Raw genomic sequence first — 15,819 nt, forward strand, 5'->3', positions numbered from 1 at the left:
TCAATCTTTCTAACATTACAATGAATCTGAATTAATAGCAGTATGTACACCATGCAAATCATACAGATGCCTATGTTTTCATGTATCCTTGTAGGTACGTAGCTGCAGCTTTCATATTTTGCTTTATGAAATGTTGAAAATAACTAACAAGTTACGAAGTTTTCCTAAACAGTCTTTTTACTGGTCAGACTTTATTTGCTGCAACTTTACTCGCAATTGCCTGAAGAAAAGAGAAAATCCACTTTCATAAGAAGAAAAATGGAATACACCTCCCTATAACTCTTAGCAGGGATATACCACGTTTTTCATTTTTGCAGTCAGACAACAGTTAAATCAGTCAAAATGACAAGTAATTTAAAGAATGTATCCTTCCATTAACAGGAAGCAAATAAATTCGGAAAGAAACCTAGGAAAATAGAATATAACTGGCAAATTACTATTTTAGTAGTTCCTACTAGAAGCACAAAAGCAAATAAAGCACATGCCTGAATCATCAGTAATACCCAAATTACTGACTGAGAAAGTAAAGTGGGACAGAGGGTGGAGACTGAGTAGGGAAAAAGGAAAATGAAGTCTGAAACAGATTTTTTTTTCTTCTTTCTTGTGCCTTTCATCCTGTGAACAATTCCATACTAACTGAAGATTATTTGAGCTTTTGAAAAGGCTGCCTTATAACAAAGACTTCTGGATTTGTGTATTTTTTACCTCCGGACTACCTCAATCTTACAGGAAAATGAGATGAGACTAAATAAAATCCAGGACCATCTTATCTACAGATTCCCATTTTGGCCATCAGGTCATGAAATATTCAATATGGAGAAGGAAACACTTGGAATCATTCAAAACTCAGATTAAAACTTCATCCAATGCTACAAAAGAACTTAAACCTAGAAGCTGAATCCAGAAAATAAGGACTAAAGATAGATAGTATGACTGACAGATCAACATACTCTAAAGGCATCTTGACAAATTATGCAGGAACTACATAATAAATTACTGTGAATTTTGTTAATGGACAAACTAAAACTGAAAATCTGAATTAGCAAGCAATGAAGAATCAAGCTAAAGGTTCTGTATGCACAAGAAGTTCTCAGAATCAGCAGTTTTGGGGAAGCCCTTGATACTCAATCTCAAGAGGCCGACAGTTATAGTTCAAGTACACTATTGCTGACACCAAGTAGAAAATGCACAGAATTAAAACAATAAAACCCAGGTTGAATATCACCTGAGATCAAGACTAGTAGGTTTGTGATCTAAGGAAAGGAAAGGGAAGAAAACCACCAGTGCTCTTCTCATGATCACAACATGTTTCAGAAATGACCCATCAAAACAATAACAAAAATAAATTAGTTTGTCAGGGATGAAAGGGCACAGTAAAACCGTGCATGTTTGTATACATCTCTGCATAACTAAGACATCAAGAAGCAACTGTGATTCAGTGAGTGTACTAAATGGAGATCTCCCATAGCATGGCAACAAATCCACAAGGGCAGTTTAAGTGGCACTGGAAGAGCATGCCTTTTAAACCTCTATATAAAGATATTCAGAAGCTTGTGTAATTGCCTGGACTCTCTGGAGTCACTTCAGAAAACAAATTCTGTCAAAGGGTTTTTGTCTCAATGAAGGGCCACCTTAAAGACTTAACAGAGGTAGACAGCAAGTCCATTAGATCAAGTGACCAAATCTGCCATCAGTCTGACATTTAAATGCACAAGAAGAAAGGTGTCTGAAAATTAACCAGCCCGTAACTAGGTCCCAGACTTTGCCTAACAGCCAAAAGGCATGAAATGAAATTGGATATCAATCTACCTATTAGCAGCAACACTGACTTGGCATGTAACGCCAAGTAAAAGAGGATAGATGCAGCAAGTAGAACACAAGCTCAAGTAATCTGTCTAGAAAGTCATTGAAAAAAGAGATTCCTGTAATTCTAGTAAGCCTTGGGAAACAAGTTCATTAAGCTTCTAATCCACAGAATGAGGGGGTGGGCATTACAATACTCATTTCTTGCCAACAATGCACCATCTTCTTACCGAGCATTACAACTTTATAAAGGCAAGCACACCCACCACTCAAGCATAAAGAAACATACATCATATGGCTGCCTTTCTTATCTTCACATTATTTTTCATGACACCTCTTTCATCCCACCCCCGAGATCTGAAATCCCATATCTAAGTTAAAATAAAGATGAGGGATTCACTGCAGGCAGCACTTGGAAAACCAAACAGGACAAAGCCCTGTTCTACAAAACACCACGTCTCTAAAACTCACAAAATAAGACTATAAATGGATAATACAGGAGAGTAACTGAACTCAGACCCAGGATAACACTCTCTACTGGGAGCATTAACAGTTAATTGGGGACAAACTAACTTGACTTAATTCTGATATATTGCTCCATCTGCAGAGTATAGGTTATAATTGATAGGCCAGCTGGATGTGAAATAAGGCTCAGAATGTGAAATACTGTACTATATTTATCAGTCATTGTTACTTTGTAAGCAGTTCCTTTCTACTGAAGTTTAATGTGTCCTTTTCACTAAACAGACTTTGTTTTGTATTTATTTGTTTACTAACGCACCAGGAAACACGGAACAAACATCAGCGCATAAGATGACTATCACTTCTCTCTCCACTACAGAATTACCTCATCAGTGTACATGAAACAAGGTCATGGAGATGCTCATTACCACAATCCTCTTCCAACGTAAGTTAAAGAACTTTTCAATTCTTACTCTAGCCCTCCAAAAAAAAAAAAAACCCAAACAAACAAACAAAAAAAACCTATTATTATTTGTCTGCACACAACCATTTATGTGCATTAAAAACAAGCCCTGGGCTTAATTTTAATTTACCCATCTTACCAGAAAACGTCCAAACTAGTACTGAAATATGCACTTAATTACCTTGTATGCTAGCCGCTATGTACCACTTCAGTAACCCAGAACATCTGAAATCATTCATGTTCCCCCTAAGAGATCAATATTTCATTTGTTTTGTGCAGAAAAATTGAATCGTTTTTTGAGTAATGTGGTTTTCAAATTTAACCCAAGAATGAGCTTGATTGTATTGTGTGTTTCTCCAGTAATTTAAGCATTGTAAACATAAATGTTTTAAGCGTGATACAGGCAAAACTTGAAACTTGTTTTCTGAACTACCCTGCAGAAGATCACTCCAGTTATGTCAGTGTCAGAACACTCACTATTAAGCTCATGCCCTGTTTCCACTGTATGTAACTAGGGGAATTTTCCAGGTTTGATCAATTTGGCAAATCATCCTTAGATACCTGTTCTGGACTATGGCAGGGATGAATGGAGAACGGAGGAAAAGAGTGACAGAAAGGCTCAGTAGAAAAGAAAAAGGACAATTTCAGGGGGGGAAGATGAACAATAGAACTAAACAGAGAGCAGAACTAATCCAGCCGAAAACAACACTTGTTATTTTAAGAGACTCTGGGCTATGTCTTGGATCGGTTATTTCTGCAGGATATATCATAACTCACAACTTTTCCTGCAGTAGCCTTTAGATGAGGTGGGACAGTAATAAATAAGGAGGTAATTTGATGTGTTGAACTTTTATTGCCATCCAGGAATGAAAGGATTTTCAACTCCCTGGCTCTGTCTGCAGTACCAACAGCTGGAGGGGGATGAAGAGCTCTCCCAGCAAAACAAGGAGAGGTATGGATTTCTCATATCAGAACCTTCAGCAATAAAAGAGAGCAGCACACAGAGCGTGCAAGAACTAAACCATCATTACAAACTGAGATTCCTAAGTCACGTTACAATCCTAAAAAAAAATAACTGAAGATGACCACTCAGTTTTACTGTAGGTTCCCATACTGCATGCCCCAGCCTAGGGCTCTGGGAAGATGGACAGGCCTGATTCATAACTGACTATAAACATAAGCTGCCTTTAGGAAAAAAACAACAATATAAAGAAAAGTGAAATGTTGTCACATAAAAGGACACACACCGTGACTATTAGCATACATGTAAGGGAGGATGCTAGTTTACAGCTGCATTATCAGGCATCTCTTCCACAGAGCCCCAAATCCTTGTCATTTCCTGTGCTAGGGGCTGGTAATCAACAGTAACCAAGCTTTATCACATGTGTGTCCCCTTGTAAGCTGCCTCTGGAACCAAGTACTGCCAGATTTAAAGAACCCAACGATCCTAGTTTGCTTTCATGCTTCCTATAAATGCTTTAGTCTAAGCTACTTAAACTCTAGACATTTTGTCTAAAATCATACAGTGATTTTTCTCAAAAACATGCAAACTAAAGGCATGAGAAAAGCAGTATAGGTGGTTTTGTTGAGGTCTTGTGTTTTTGTGGTTTTCTGTTTTGTTTAGAAGATACCCAAGTACTGCAAATGACTGTAGGACCTAAGTGTGAATTAAATTCAGTAGGCTTAATTAGTCTCTTGTAATATGTCACGATACTTCAGTTCTTCTTTTACAAGCAAGAACTTCACAAAACTAGATCCAGTAGATGGCACAATTGTTGTTTTTATGCACTTTCAAAGACTACCAGTAGGATTTGTGTTATTTGAAAGGTGAGACCACAAGATTTATAAAGGTACCTGATGCCAAAAAGAGATTTTGTTGTCTTCAAAAGGTCTTCAGTATGAGTTTTAATGGGTTTCCTTCTACAAACTTGCAAAGCAATAAGCCATTAAAAACCTTTCCCACCTTACCATTACTTTTGATCGAATAGCTTGATAATCACCACCATGAAAAGGAATTTACCACACATAAAGCTAAAGAAGGTGCAATTTCTAAAGAATTTCTAGAACAGCGTGCTTCAGCAACAAACTGAAATGCTACCTTTGGTTTTAGAGGAATTGAGAGCAGCATTAATAGGTCACATCCCCAAGGACACATCACCACTTACATATTTATTTAAAAAGAAAGGATGGAAGGCAGCACAACCTTACCAGCTTATCCTATAGTATCCCCACTGGTAGCAGCAGTGGGTTCTTCATTCACTAGGCATGTCCTGATGAAAAACCAATAGCCAATAGAATTCCAATAGACTTCTTTAAAAGAATACTCCATTTTCAGATTCTTTCTCCTAGCAATTAATTATCAAAAACTCTATTAATTACTTACTAGCTCAGTTTAGAATGATATTATATTAGTTTATAATTTATAGTTAATTCAGCACATTATTTTATTAGCGTATTCCATCAGATCTAATGGAGGCTGAAGGCTTCAGGGTGGAATCCTTTTCTCCTCTATCTAACAAAAGTTATTAAAAATTTAAATAAGACTTGAGAGTGAGGATAATTTAGACACCAAAGTAATGGCTGTACATATTTCTCAGCAGTAGTTCATTAGTAGGCTGATAGTTAACTGGATTAAAGCTTTTTTTGTTCACTTCACAAAACAGATTTCTACCCAGCTCCTGAAAACCAAATGCAAAAAAAAATTAAGCCCATACTTCACTTGCAAGCTCCAAACTGGGAAAGAAATGTACAACTGTGTACTTTGCTCATTATCTTTGAGCTTACAAACACCAGGATCAGAAACAAAAAGGAGAAGCAGACAACCTGCAAACATACCTACGCATATTACAGCCTTTTTTAAACTCTAAAGAATTATACCAAATATGCTTATGGACTTCAATGTCTGTACTAGCACTGTCGTGGCTTTGCAGCATAATCCACAGCAGCAAACAAATAATTCAGCACTGTCCTCGTCAGAGCTGGATATACGTTCAGCCCCGGGGACAGTTTCATCCACACTGGTATTACCCACACTAGCGAGCATGCTAAGTTGTTACATGCATGCTAAGGAAGCCTAAAAGGCTTAATTCATTCAGATTTGCTGCTACTGCATACTCCTTTAAATTCATAACAATACTAGGAGAAACTACAGCAGCAACATCTGAAGGAATTATGTCCCATGCATCAACTAAATATGGCGTTCCTGCTTTATTTCCTAAAACAAGAGATGACTTTTTTTAATCCAGCAGTTCATTTAAATGATCTACGCAGTGAAATTAAGGCCAGCAGCCAATATGAAGTGAACTGATTATGTTGGAAAGGTATCAGGGGTCCTTTATATTCTTTACTTGGTGAGCCTGGGAGTGGTTTAATGAAAAAATTTCACGGTGTGTGAATCATTAAGCAGGAAGAAATTGCTAAAAGCTGATTACATTAACGAATTCAAAAACTGTACCAAGTGATTTAAAAAAATATATATCTTTTAAATTGTGGTACAGAGGAACCTGTATCAGTTTCACTTTGCAGTAACTTGCACTTTCCTTTTTCACTCATAGAAAAATGAATCTCAAGGAACATATAACTCAAGGCAACTGCACTAAAGAAACAAAAAGCCATTTCATTCCTGGGTCTTTTCTTTGCAGCAAGGTTGGATAGAAGTGAGGTTCAATGCTAATAAATAAGCACTCCGCCTGCTATGTAAACAAAAGGCTGAAGGCTCTTATTTGGAAGCACTGCAGTTTTGACCTAAGAAAGCTGGCCAAGGAGGCAGTTTGTCATCACTCAGCGGGTTTCCCTGATCCTCCACTCGCACAACCCCCATCCCTGTTGGACAGAGGTGGGAGCCATCTATCATCACCTCCTCCCTGCTCGTTTCAGGTCCCCCAGCCCCTGCCCTGGCACCACTCACTGCCTCTCCCGCTGTCCTCCTGGTCTTCACATTTAAATCAAGCATCATGCTTAGTCGAGTGCAAATCAGATCAGCGGGAAATGAAAAATCACCTCAATTCAGGCCACAGCCATAAGCAGCAGAGCTCATAGCACTCCTCAGGAGCACAACAGACAACAGAACCGTGCATGGTTGGTGACTTCTCTAACTTTAATGAAACATACTGAGAGCTGAAGCAAGGCTGCTGCTGTGCACAGTGGCAGTGACAAGAGAAACTGCTGGCAGTAGTATGGGGAGGGAGAGCATTGGGATCCTGCACCAAGTCTGTTCTGAAACTTGCAGAGCATCTCTAGGGCCAAGCATACAGCACCTGCATGGCCAGGTTGGGGCCAGGAGCCCAGCCATCAGCAGTACCACCCAGGGCTGTGCTGAATCTTCAACAAGCCAACACTGCAGAAGGGCCCCAGCATCATCAATAATGCATTATTGTTATGACAATCAAACTGAAGTCCAGTGATGACTTCTTAACCCGCAACAACACTTTTCAATATTTTGGAATATGAGCTAATTAAAAATATCAAGTGGTTTAAATTAAATTTAACTCCATGCTGAATGTGAGAGAAATGAAGCACCTTCATATAGTACCTCCTCAGATCTTAAAATCTACTCATTGCAAGACTCCTTCAAAAGACACATATGCCTGTTGACACCAAATTGGATTAGCAGAGCCCTGTTTCACCAAGCAACAGCAGAAACAACTAATGGCCTTACTGGTCAGTGAGATCTGTGTGTGATGACATCATTAATGCCTTCGCTTCTGTTTGTTTTCCTTTCTGCAACTTGATGACAGCTACTCATTGTTCTAAATATTCTCTAGAAAATCAGTGACTTTTTCCTGAGAACTCTTAAAATACATCTAATAACTTCCTAGCACATACCTTTAGCTTTGTCCTTGCATTGAAAACATAGGCACAACTCTGCAAAATGAATCCTGACTGATGAAGATCTGCACCATTGTGTTTCAGAGGTTAAAAGAGAATAACTGTGCTTGAAATGAACATTTCTCAGATTGTGACTTGTTTCAGCATACCTTGAAAAAACACACACTGACTTCTAAATGTTCTTCTTCTAATTTTCTGTAATATGCTTTAGTACAAAAATGATCCTGATGCATCACAATGTTTTTATTCTAACTCTGTATTCCGCAATGCACAGAACAATGTTAAAAAGTAATTAGCTTTAAGACTAAAGATATTACATTAAATGCAATTGCATTCAACCTGTCTCAATTAGACATCGCAGCCTTGCCTGCACATAAAAGTTATACCATTGCTACAAAACCATTCTATTCACAGGCAGAATTATTCCAAAATAAAGCCGTTATAGAATATCAGGGGGAAAAAAACTTTCCCAATAGATACAAGACACACAAAAACTTAGAGATGAAATCTCTATTTTAAAAGATCTATAAGGCTAGCTAAAAATTAAACCCTTGCTTCACAAAACTCAAAGTTTAACTTCTTTGCTGTAGAAATAGATCTATCGGAGACAAGACATCCTGACCCACTGCACTCTGCAAATTCTCTCCAGCCAGTGTGACTGTGAGATGGATAGGTCAGGAATAAATTCTGACCAGACAGCATTGCAGAGGGCTTATATTTTTTAATCAACACATGGCTTTTCCCTGAGCAGAAAGAATGCTGGCAAGTGATATTTGACACGTTTCTAAAGGTCACATAAAAATTCCTTCCTTCTTTCCAGGTAGAAGTTTCTCCTTTCAGGTTCATACTGATGATTAATACTTAGTTGATTGCAAGCATAAAAACAGTAGAATATCCCATAGCCTTTAGTGCCCAGAGCACAGCTGAGAAAGTGGAAATGCTACTTGCTTTTCTGCTTAACAGGCAGAGATCTTTCCTCCCCCTTGCCCCCCCAGTAAACATAAGACATGGAAGCTATGTGCAGGGCACAACAAACTGCCAGGTCGCACACAGGTGGCTCAGCCATTCATTGAAACCAAAACCTAAATTAATATTTTCCTCTTGGCAGTTATAAAACCAAACCTACTCATCTTCACGTAGGACTTGAGAGGGAGATGAGCAGGGATAAAACTGGCAGGCAATGCAACTGATGAAAAGCAATAATGGAAGGATGCTCTCAGAAAGGCTTCTGAAATGGCATAGTAAGTAATGGAAGAATACAGAGGAAACTGGCTGTGTGGTTGGCACAAAGCAGGCCCAGCACAGAACAGAAAGCAGCAGCAGGACAAGCGCAGCACTGGGAACTTGGGGCTGACATGCTGACAGTGCCACTGACACCCTGACAAGTGTGTGTTCAAAAAAGGTGTTTTTCCAGTTGCTTGCCATTCAGGTTAGAGAGTTACAGCTGGATCAGATGCCATCCTTTAAATAATATAACTCTTACGTTATTACAGGTTTACAAGAAAAAAATCTTAAAAAAAGAAAAATAACACTAAAATCAATATGGTTGCTTTCATTCAAGTTGCAATTGCCATAGCAGACAGAAATTAGCTCCAAGCAATTACCTATGTTCATAAATCTTTGTTCACAATCACATTAACCTCCCCTCAACTTTACTGAATAGACAAAACGTGCTGCTGAAGAGTAAGTGATCAACAGTAAGACAGGATTTTATTTTCTTTAGATAAACCGTATTTTATGTAATCTGTTTTCCAAGCATTTACTGGTTGTATTAATCTCAAATGAGGATCAGCATTTCTTTTTTAAACCATGTTACTATGAGGATATTATCATAGTCTACCACCACACATGATATTTCAACTAAACATTTTAAGCAAGTACACCATGTCAACTTAAAGGCGTAATTATATATATATATAAATATACACACACACACACAAGTAACTATAATACATAGCTAAAGTACTTAATGTCTTTTCTTTAGGTAATAACTTGGCTTTTCTGTAATTTGTAATGGTACACATCTGATGGATACCCAGAACTCATTTTCTAAGGTCAAACTAAATTTTTAATAGGCCTCTAAGGCTTACTTGTTATTATTGGGATTTCTACAGAATAGAAACCCTGAAAGTAATAAAAAGATGAGGAAAGCAATGATTTTCTCCTCTCCTCCCCCACCTAAAACAATAATTCTTTCTGCAATATAACATGAAAGCATCCAGCAGTTACACCAGCTTTTCCCAAGACAGACACTGACATTACACCTCCCAGCCTAGCGCTGATGTGCGTAAAACTAGTACAATGAGCCTTGACATTTGTCATTATACTTAGCTACAAATGCATTACAAGAAATTACAAGGGATGCTATCAGAAAATTGCAAAACCAATGAGTGTTTCACTTAGTTACTGTAATTCTTCAATGCTATTCCAATCTTGTGCAAATTAGAAGCCACTTACAGCTCTGAAAACTGACAGAAACCGAATGAGGTTTTCATTATGCTTTTAATAGTCTTACTGGGTTATTTGCTATTAAGATTACGGCAGGAAAACTACATAACCTGCCTTCATACTCATGCCTGGTATGGGTACCAACCAAGATACTCCACTCTAGAACAAAAAGCTCCACCAAATCCCATTTCACTAGAGTAAAACAACAGTAACAGCAATAGGAAGGAGGTTTGGTTTACACTACACCAATACTGTGAATGCTTTATTCACAGCTGTAAGCATTTCAATCACATTCCCCATATTTTTAAGACACAATTTATGAATATCAGGAAAACTTCCTAGTAGCTCCCGTTACATGTTTTGTTAGTACTGATTCCAAATGTCTTTCAGTAGACTGCCTCCAGATAATGCTCATATCACTAAAATCACCTAAGGATTAAAGCAATGTAAACTTTAAAGACTTGGGAAGTACCATGTGAAGCTACTTATGTTAGTCACTTAAATTATCCCACTGAACTAAGACAAGGTGTCAGCATGAGCATCTGTACAAAAAGAAAACATGAAGTATAACAGAAAGAATATGCCAGCATCTTCACTGAGTTTTGCAGATTTGAATTTCATTATTTTTCCAGCTGAATTCTAGCATTGCTGCTAGAGCTGCTGAAGCAAATGGCTGACAAAGTTGGAAATAACCAGCAGCCCGAAAGCTTCTCTGGGCACCGGGAAGCAGGCTGTGTCCTGGGGACTCAGGTGCTTGGTACCTGACTAAAGCTCACTTCACATAGGCTGAACCTGCATTGTGGTACATATGCATACAGTGTATACACTGCAGATGCCACCAGACTTGCTCAGCTGCTGCCAGGATGCAAGCAAGGAGCCTCCAGCACCTCACCAGCCTGTTCATCACAGGTCACAGACCATCAACCCCTTCTTACGCTGATCGTCAATGTGCAGGTGTGACCAAGGCCATCAGATCAGTTTTATCTATGGAACAGCAGCATTAAAACCTCTATCACAGAATCACCATAGAATAGACTGGGTTGAAAAAAAATCAAAATAAAATAAAATAAAGAATCATCTAGTCTCAACCCCCTGCTATGTGCAGGGTTACCAACCAGCAGACCAGGCTGCCCAGAGCCACATCCAGCCTGGCCTCCAAGGATGGGGCATCCATAACCTCCCTGGGCAGTCTGTTCCATTGCATCAGCAGCCTGAGTGGAAAAAAAATCACTTCTTAATGCTATACAGAGATTCCCATGTTGGGAAGCTACAAGCAAGCTGGGACTCCGGGAGAGAACAAATCCCTGAAGGAAATGCAAGCAACCAGAATGTTGAAATGAAGAGAGAAAGCTTGCTGAGCAGAAAAGCAATCATTCAACAGAGCGCTTCAAGAAATCAGTTCATACTGTTATCATCTACTGCTATAGCAACTGTAGATTTTTTATCAATTGTAGCTATTACACCTTGTAAACATGAACATGTCAACATGTGGCTTTCTGGTTTTGTTGAAAAAGAGAAAGGAAATTTATTTCCTAACATTTTCTTGGAACAAGCCAACATTTCCAGCATCTAAGTGCCTTCTCCGCATACATGCACATACATAGGTGAAAAAAGAATCTCAGTTGTTATGAGCTAAGTCCTTTTTAAATTTAAACCCTTGCATTCTCTTCAATAGCCCCACCTAAACTGACGGGTATCTAAGTGATAGAAAGGCACACTTCAATCTAGAGATCTGAAATACTGCATATAAATCATTCTTGCCTCTCATAACTCACCAGACTGTCTCATCAACTCAAGCTTGGCATATGTTCCCTTAGGCACAATAACCTGATGTTGTAAATTAGTCATCTGCTGCTGCTTATAGTGTAAGTTTGGATAGGGGTGAAAGGCCTTCAGATTCTCAGGAAGCTAAATAATCGTCCTCTACAACCTTTCCAGTCCCATTCCTGCCCCATTACAAACTGGCATTGGGTTAAAAAGAAAGAAAAAGGATCAGTGCGTAACAATTCTGGCTCTCATTTTCTCACTGGGCAACAGCCAACAACTAATGCTTCACTACAAATCCACATTTCACTACATATCCACATTTCACTACATATCCATTTACATTTGGCTAATTCAAAATCATGCCTTCACTTAAAGATAGGCCTTCATTCCTTTTGTTGTTGTTTAAGCACACTTATTCTTAGACAAGCAAAAGGCACCTAAAGGAATTTAGAACACTGTAAACTGGTGTTGAGTGCCTCGCGAAATTTACTCACACTGTTTTCAATGAGAAAACTAGCATAGCATCCCCCGTCCTCTGTTAGAACAGCCATTTCTCTAGGAAAAGGACAGAAGGCAATGCATCTACAGTGCATAAAGAAACACGGAATGCATACAGAAACTGGAATTCCAGATTTGATACTCAGAGGATGAGCTGAGGGCTTACTCCTGCATCCCAGAAAAGAAGAGTACAATCAATTCCACGCTGTACGTGACACTTTACAGGTAATGCAGGTATATTTAACTCTTGTGTTGGCATTTCTATTCAGCCAAAACAGCTCGTGCAATCTGGTAACATGGCAGTTTAACTCTTTGACAACAGGATTTAAGAGCTCCTAAATTCATAACTAGCAATTACAACTTAAGATCTCAGTAAAATGACATTTATGAACAGGCTGCAGCACAATGAAATGGAGGCTTCAATACTCATTCTTATGGATAACAAGACCTCAGCCATGCTCATACATCAAAAATGTCAACCAAAGCCCTTGCCAAAGCTGTGATAGGATTATGTGACCTCAAGTTGCTATACTCGGTGAGATGGCAGGAGTTAAAACTTCAGAGAACACAGGATATTTATTCCATTTCTGTTAAACAATCATTGCTGGCATTCACATATTTCATCCCTGATCATTAACCACTGACATAATTAATATGCACTCGTAGAAGCCCCAGAACAGTTAGAACATAATCACCTATAGATTTGATTCATGGAACTGCCTTTTTGAAATAACGAAGATAGATTAGGTTCTTTGAAGCGTCCTGGATAGAGAAGCTGCAAAAAGCAAGTTGGGAGTTACCAACTGTGGAGGGGTACTAATTAACAACTCAATTAAAAAAGGCAAATTAAACTTTATGGTTCGTTATCCTTCATTGCTTAATAAATTGTTTTGCTAGGCAAATGATTAAGAATGATTATTCTAGAAGACTGAAATACTAGCTGTTTTTCAACTTAATAAAAAACACTATAAAAATTATTTTGCATTAAAAAGGGCCAATATCCTAATTGAAACATCAGTAGCACAGTTGTGCTATAAAAATGGGGGATTCTGTGAGTTTCTAGTAACTTTTTCTCTTCAGCCTTCCAGACTAGAAAATACACTTTGCTTTGGTGATGGAGGAAATAAAGTGAAGAGATCCTCAAGTTACTTCAAAAGCTTTTTCTTCTCCTAAGGTTCATATCAAGGGAAGTATGCATTTACTCTAGCCATGCAAACCGCACCTTATAATCACTTGGATTTCTCCATATTGCAGCCTTTTTTTCCTTTCAGTTTTACTTATCCAGTTTTGGTTTTGTGTTTTGTTTTTAAATAAATACTTAATTTTTAAAAAACTTTCAGAGAATTTTCAATGGCTGCAAAGCAGCTTACTCAGCAGAAAACTGACATGGGTTTCTGCATGAAAGCAGATTATTTAGCAAGACAAGCAACTTATCTGCAAAACTATGGAAACAAATTAATGTGTACTGCTGACAAAGAGATAAGTCACAGATAAAACTTCATTATAAGATGGCTTTTCATTATTTCCAGTTGGTAATCAGAAGCTCATAATTTTTATTTTCCCTGTTGTTTTTTTTCCCCCCTTGCTTATTATTAGCATACTTTGATAGTAACCTACTGGCAATGTGATGCATCATGTCCATAGCAGCCCTAGCAAAGCCACCTTGAACAAGATCTGAAGCGAACATTTAATCATAAATTAAAATCATGGAATCGCTCACGGTGGAAAAGACCTTAAAGATTACCAAGTCCAACCACAATGAAACCATACTATCCTAACTAACAACCCTCCGCTAAATAGAAAATATTATATATAATTGACATATAACCCACATGGCTTCTGTGATGTGCTTGCAATAGAAACGTACTACAGAACTCCATAAGCATTGCCCATTCAAATCTAACATCATTATTGAGTGAAACAGTTCACTTCCTTAAATAGATAGAATTTGAGAGGTAAATATTTACATAGACTACAGGCTGAGTCAGACTTCCATGCAGATAACTACCAGCTTTCAACCAGCTAACACATACAGAAAAATTCAGCAGCCATGCTTAGACACTGGGTAGCTGTAGCACCTCTGACATGGGGATTCCATCTCAAGGACAACACCTTGGACAACTGGTTGGTAAAACACATCATACTTGTGCAGCATGTACAACATAGTACTATACATTTTTGAGATGAGCAGAAGACATCAAACAACAAAGAAATCTTATAAACCTGCAAGTTTGACATTGCAATATACAGTTATTAATGTACTTTTTCTGGTTTTACAAACTATGAAAAGCAGACTCCCACAGGCTCTGCATTGCAACCATTAAATTGGGAATTCTTAGAAGCTGCAGAAAAACCTCCACCTGTGTTATGAGGACATTGTTAAAGCTCACTACAAGCCTTCTTTCAGTACCAACCTCCTCAAAACAAAAAGATGTTGCATGTTTCTTAATAAGAATCCTCCATAAAACTAATTAAAGAAAACATGCTGTCTCTCTAAGAAGACATAAATGAAGTAATCTCATCCAACTGATGAGAATTAATTCTGTTGTTCCTTGTGTCATTGAGATCACACCAAGTAGCCTTGGAATAATTGCCGCTGTAGCCCTTGCAACAACCAGTGCCATATTGATTCAGTAACTCTTAATATGCAAAGCTGACTGACTTAAAGGGAAAATTATTAACAAAGGAATTCCTCACAAATTTCCACTGATAAATTTAATGGTGCTTCTGGATTGCAGAACTTGCTGCTTTTACTTACTTACTTAATGATTGAAATGACATCTGAAGTGACTTTATGCATTTAAAACCCAACACATGATACATGGGGCTAGTTTTTAATTTTTCCAAAGCCTCATTTATCTTAAGGGAAAAGCTTTAAATGAGGAGACAGCTCATTCAGTTGGTGTTGATAACATCTCAGTCCTCTCCAACACAGTAACAGAAACACATCAACATTCAAAAACAGACAGCCATATGGGAATTATCTCCCTGCCACTGCAGGAAAAGAGACATTTCAAAATTAATATTGATTGTTCAGTATGAAATATCAAACTTGTCTGATGATGTCTGATGAATTCATTACTGTGAGAGTAAAGGAAGATAAAATGAGAAATACTCAATGATATAACTGATTTTATTCCTCATCCAATAAAGATACGGAAATATCGATTACCTTTTCAAGTGAAAAGTAGAATAAAAATCTCACCAGAAGTCATTATCAGATTCAGCTTAACGCTTACAGATCTCAAACAAGGATTTAGCTAAGCACAAATACAAGGAATATGAAAATGCCACGATAAAATAAATAAATAAAAACGCAAAGGATCATTTGTACACTGAACGACAGAATTTAAATGTTAATTTGAAAAACAGCCCAAAGGTTACCTAAGCAGAAGCAATTTGGTATCAAAGTGTCATCCTCTACTGGCTAAAAAGCAAGTTCTCCGATGGCAAAGCAGACTTCAAAAAGCAGCAGCAAGATCTAAAAGAGCTTCATAAACTAAGGAAAGCAAAGAAACTTCGCATCAAGAAGATACAAATAATTCTACAAC

Source organism: Coturnix japonica, chromosome 29, assembly GCF_054131305.1.
Source record: "Coturnix japonica strain WE chromosome 29, WE-NBRP24, whole genome shotgun sequence".
Lineage (NCBI taxonomy): Eukaryota > Metazoa > Chordata > Aves > Galliformes > Phasianidae > Coturnix > Coturnix japonica.